Below are 6,000 nucleotides of genomic sequence, written 5' to 3' on the forward strand. Positions count from 1 at the left end.
AAGTAGAAAAGGGTTATTGATTAAGTACAACACAGTTGGGAGCAGGTGGGTATTAACCCCTCTGCTATCAAGTGTGTTCACCAGCGCTCTTACCTATTGACTTTAATATATATTCATTGACATAAGAAAAGAGAAAATAACAAGGGATTTACACAGCAAAAATTAAAACAATTACTTCAAACAATTAAATAAATTATGATACTTAATGTCCATGAGATTTGCTTTTTGTGGTCCCAAATATAGAGTCCAATCTTGATCTCAAATGGGTATGCAGCCTCTTTGCATATGGAACCAACCTCGGGACCAGGAAAAGCTATAGACAGGGGAAGAAAAAAGAAAAAAGCGCGAGGCCCATAGGGTAGTATAGTTAAGTTTATAGTCAAATTAAAACGGTTATAAAAACTCACAGAAAAAAGTTGGTTGCAAGCATTTCGGTATCAATAATGACCGCAGGAACAGGGGTGCTTAGACTCTTCTGCTCGTTTGGGTACGGTGATGTTCAGCCCTCCTCTCTCCGATCGGTAGTCGCTCCACTTCCGCGTCAGCTGACTCGTGACGTCGGCGCGTGACGTCGATCAGGGGGTTGGACTATGGGCGGTCACCTGCTCCCACTTTGAGCTCGGAGATCCAGAGACTCCGATCACTGCGTCCTCTCAATACCCAAGTGATGACTCCCAACCAGCAACAGCAACCAAAGCAATGTCCGCCCTACGCGTTTCAAGGACGCTTGTCCTCTTCGTCAGGGGCACTTTCATTGCTGGTTGCTCAAGTCTTAGTCTTTTATATCATACGAGTATTAATTATACAATCAAATAATCATTTTCATCAGTGCCAGATTGGTACTTATCTGCAGTGTTCTCATGAGTATACAACATAATTAAAAGATAATCTTTAATAGCATACAATATAATTATGTTACAATAGACCAAATTTAAAATATCAAATTTATTATACCACTTTAAAATAATTTATGTATTAAGTAAAAAAACTCTGTGAACACTGCAAGCAAATACCATTACATTATTTCGATTCATTAATTAATAAATAGACATTATAAAACATTGTAAAAACAAAATGTTAGTACCCCATATAAATTCATTTATCTGTAATAATGATATTTTAAAATCTATTTAATATTATAAAAATGCTGCCATATCAATTTCTTCGTTGAGCCCATTGGGAGACAAGGTGTTAAGCTGATGTATCCAAAAAGTCTCTCTCTGTCTCAGCTTTAACACCCTGTCCCCTCCATGTTCATTGGGCCCTATATGTTCTATTCCAGTAACCTTTAATTTCGCAGGATCCTTATTGTGTTTATAAAGAAAATGTCTAGGGACACTATGAGTCATTAATCCTTTTAAAATATTATTTCTATGTTCCAAGAACCGATTTTTAAGACTTCTTTTAGTTCTACCTACGTATTGTTGGCCACATTCACATTCTAATAAATATACTACAAATGTTGTTTTGCAGTTGATTAGATCCCTTATTGGATATAATTTAGATGAGTTTACAGAAGAAGCCGACACCACAGATGACCCTCCCCCCTCCCTCTCAGCTCACAGGCAGGAGGCAGCGAGGACTGCACGCACGCTCCTAGGAGGGAGGAGGAGGAGAGCGGAGAGGGAAAAGCCAGGGGCAGCAGTGAGTGCAGCCGGCCAGCGGAACCCCTGGGACTCGAGGGGGGCGAGGGGGGGTAGAAAGGAAGAGAGGATAGGCCGCGACCAGCACCATGCTCCCCAATGCCCCCCCCCGCACCCGCACCCATCTCCCGCCCTACGCGGGCAGCCATGGGGACCAGGGGGGAAGCGGGGCCTGGGGGGGAACACCCCCGCTACCATCTCCCACCTCGCGGGTGGATACGGGAACCTGGGGGGAAGCAAGGATGGGGGGGAGGAGCGAGGACTGGGGGGGGAGAGGGGACACCCCCGCTACCATCACCCACCCTGCGGGCAGACACGGGGACAGGGAGGGGAAGCAGAGACCGGGAGGCGGGGATGCAATGGAGTACTGTACTAACCTCTTCAAGCAGCAGGAAGAGGATGCGCCTGCGTGGCCTTAGCCTGGATGGGAAAAAAAATCTTGGCAGCCCGCCAAGTCCTGTCAGCCAATCAGGCTGCTGGATTAAAAAAAAAAAATTCAGCAGGGAAAATTTAAAAAAAACACGTGCGCTGCTTGGGTGGCCATAAGGAGGTCGCCACGAGGTGAAATCCACTCGCCTGCCCGGGGCGTGCGGGGCAATAGGTTTGTCGAACACTGTATATATATATATATATATATATATATATATATATATATATATATATATATATCTCCCCCCCTCTCCCCCTCCATCCAGAAAACAGACAGCACACAGCCAGGTAAGTAGAAAAACTGTATTCATATCAACAATACATGGCACTGCATCCAACGTTTCGTTCTGCTGACCGAAACGTTGGATGTAGTGCCATGTATTGTTGATATGAATACAGTTTATCTACTTGCCTGGCTGTGTGCTGTCTCTCTTTTCCGGATCCACATCTGGTAAATATTTTGTCTTCATGTGCATATGGGATAAGCATCAGTTTTTTCAAGTTTGCAGTGTCCCTACTGCCCTCTACTTTTGTGTGTGTGTATATGTATGTATGTATGTATGTATGTATGTATGTATGTAGATATAGATATAGAGAGAGAGAATCAATTGCAATATACACCCATATGGTTCTGTTAATATTATACTTTTAATGAAGACATTGCTTTGAATTAAACCTCAATTAACATACAGTATATTAAATTTGCATGTAAAATTACTAGTCATTAAAGTTTTAATTATTACAGGGAAAATATTAGTATTTTTTTTCATTGGTTGGAAGATTATATGGAAGATTATTTATCCAATTTTACCAGATTCAAAAATAGCACTGAAATTAGCAAAAGAGACCACCAGTTGAGTGCAATGTTACATTTTTCTTTAGCTGTATCAGAATTGTAAGGCAGGTTTGGACTTGTTTCACAGCCTGAAGACTGATTAATAACTTCCTCCTCCTTCTGTAATCACTCCTGGTAGTTATTCCTTTTCAAACATTGTTTTGGAATCTGCTGATTCAGGACATTTATGATAAAAAAAAATAGATCATTCCTTTTTCTTGTTTTTAATCTTTTTACAGCTGTAATATTTAATGTGTCTTGGTTATAGGTCATTTTTATTAAGTGTGTGGAAACCCATCTGTATTCTCACTGCCTTAATTCTGTTTATTTTCTGTATGCCTTTTAAAATGATAAGAATAAATAAATAGTGAGTGAAGAGAGATGGTGTGAGTGGGTGCACAATACTAAGATTATTATGCCTTACACTGTTATTTTCCTCTGCGATATATATTTATATATAAATCAAGAGAGAAAATACAGCGCCTGATACACACTATTGAGACTTCTGTAGTGATCCCTAAAGTATAAATGTGATGGTGAGGGGCTACCCAGGCCAATAATAAATGTATTATGCCCGGCTGGGTGGCCCTGAGCCATATTGGGGAGTTTGATATGTCAGCTCGTCGACCCAGTTATGGCCTATGAACTGCAATGTAATAAAAGATTTGTGTGTCTTACTGTTCCAGGAGTGCCAACCAGTGGAGATTCGCAGGGCGTGAGTTTCAGGGGGGATTTTACGGTAAAAGTGTTGGCAGGGTGTGTTTGGGTAGAAGGCGACCAAAATTGCTGGCTACCCTGAAAATTTACCCGGGAATCCTACCAGATTCCTGGGGGCACGAAGACACAGACCACCGGACAAAATCCACCCTAGGAAGCAGTTACTTGGCTCACCGCCAGGTCTCCCTGCTTCAGCACAGACCAGAGCAGTAAGACAGGGCAGGGGGATAAACCACATTCAAGGGTCCCCCGGTATATGCCCAAACCCCCAAAACCCAGTATAAGGGTTCAGAGTATCTCCCACCAGGTATATGGTGGCGAGAGTGATATTTGGGGTAACTTTGTACTAAGTTGATAGTGTAAAATATAGACCTGTTTTACACAGTAACGTGAAATGTTTCTAAATCCAGCGCTTAGAGAATAAAAAGCAGCTTTTGCTAACTCCTGTTAGGAAGCTCCCAGTGCTTTGAAACATGCTGTGTGCATAGTTCAGGTAGGAACATATAAACGACCATAACTTAATTTTTATAATGTTTCATAAAAATTGATGAATGAAAGTTCCCCTATATTGGTGTATGAAACATGATATGAATATTTGGATTTTCATTCAGAACAACGGAGCCAGGGAAACACTTGTTTATTAAAGCACTCCACTTAGTATGCGTGTAGTGTCTCGGTGTAAATGAACTGAGGGTTTTGCAGCCTCGGACTTCTAAGACATTCCGCTGGCTTGATGCCACAATGTCTGCAAAAGTCCAGAGTTGAAAGGCTCAGGGGTCCTGAGGTATAAGAGTGGGAGGGGTACCTCACGTATCCCCATCCCAGAGTGAAGTCCTGGCATTTGGCAGATGCTTGCCCAGCCCAGACTTACTGTTGCCAGGTAAAGGGGTTGGGTCCCATATGCTAAGAGGCAAAGGTGCCAGATTTGCGCATGCCCGTAGCAGAATGTGAAGCCACCCCTGCCAGGCTTGTATAGTATTGACAACTCCGGGATAGGTGGGAAAAATTGTTCCCATGGACAGATTGGCTGCAAGTATAGGGTTCTGAAGGGTTTTGGGGGGGTTTCTGAGAGCTTGCTGGGTATCTGTGTGTTTGGTTCTGAACTCAATAAGAATTCCTGCAGCCCATCGGAAGTAAGATTCACGTAAGATTCATGAGATTGATTCGTATAACATTCATGAAAGATATAAGATTTACAAGATTCATCAAGATTCCAAGTGCCATTACAGCAGCAGCAGATTTGAGAACGGGATCAAGGCTTTTGCGAGTAATTCCCACTCCTGGGAGATTGCTTCTACAGACTTTATTTTGCAAGATTTCGTTCTGGAAACCAATTATTTTGTTTGCCCCGTCCCAGTGAGTATATTTTGACTGTAATTGTGTAACATTGTGTGTATGTCCATTCGGAAATAAATGACGATTTATTGTAGCTCCTTGTTTTGCTCAATCAAATGATCCCGGTAGAAATGGTGTTAATAAACCTGGTCTCCCGTGAAAAGAACAAATGTCAATATATAATTAACAATCAAGGTGGGATCAATGTGCCAATGGTAGAGAAAAAAGAACAAAGTTCAAAGTATCAGTGTTCAAGATCCATGAAACATAATGGCAATAAATGTGTAATTGAGAAGAATATTCAGCCTGCTTGAAGATGAACATAAATTCTCAGTGAGTATCCATGATATAGTGCAGTGATGGCGAACGCGTGGCACGCGTGCCGCTGCCGGCACGCCGAGCCGTCTCTGTGGGCACGCCTTTGGATTTCGCCGTCAGGGGGGAGGAAGCCGCTCAATGCACCCGGCGGAGCCTGGTCTCTATGGCAACCGCGTGGCACGATGACGCACCACGAGCGGCCGGTCGCGGAGCGCGAAGTGGGGGGCAGTGACGTAGAAGCTTGGAGGGAGGTGGAATGGAGGAGGAGCCGTTAGGACGCTAGAATGCTAGGCTGCAGGGGATTGGGTGAGAATGCCGAGAGCCGGGGGCAGAGTATGAGCAGAGCACACCACACTACACTACCAGGGAGTAACGGTGCAGGAGATTGGTGGCCATTTGAGGAGGATGGGAGCAGCTCAGCAAGACGGCAGGGGATTGGACAGATGCCGGGTGGGAGGGGCCGCAGTGATCCATGGGATGGCAGTGATGTCACTGACCTGTGACAGTGACTGCCACGAGGAGCACAGGAGAAGGTGTGTCACAGTCTGGAGCTGCTCAGAGGCAGAGCTGCTGCTGCACGTGTGACACAGTCTGTACAATAAGTACTGTAAGTGTAAGTAGCAACATATATATTTATAATAATGCACAACCATATTTCTGCTTTCCCCTGCTATTTATTTAGCACATTTGTATATTATATAAACAAGCCCCAAGGTCAGGTCA

This window comes from Ascaphus truei, chromosome 12 (assembly GCF_040206685.1).
Source record: "Ascaphus truei isolate aAscTru1 chromosome 12, aAscTru1.hap1, whole genome shotgun sequence".
Lineage (NCBI taxonomy): Eukaryota > Metazoa > Chordata > Amphibia > Anura > Ascaphidae > Ascaphus > Ascaphus truei.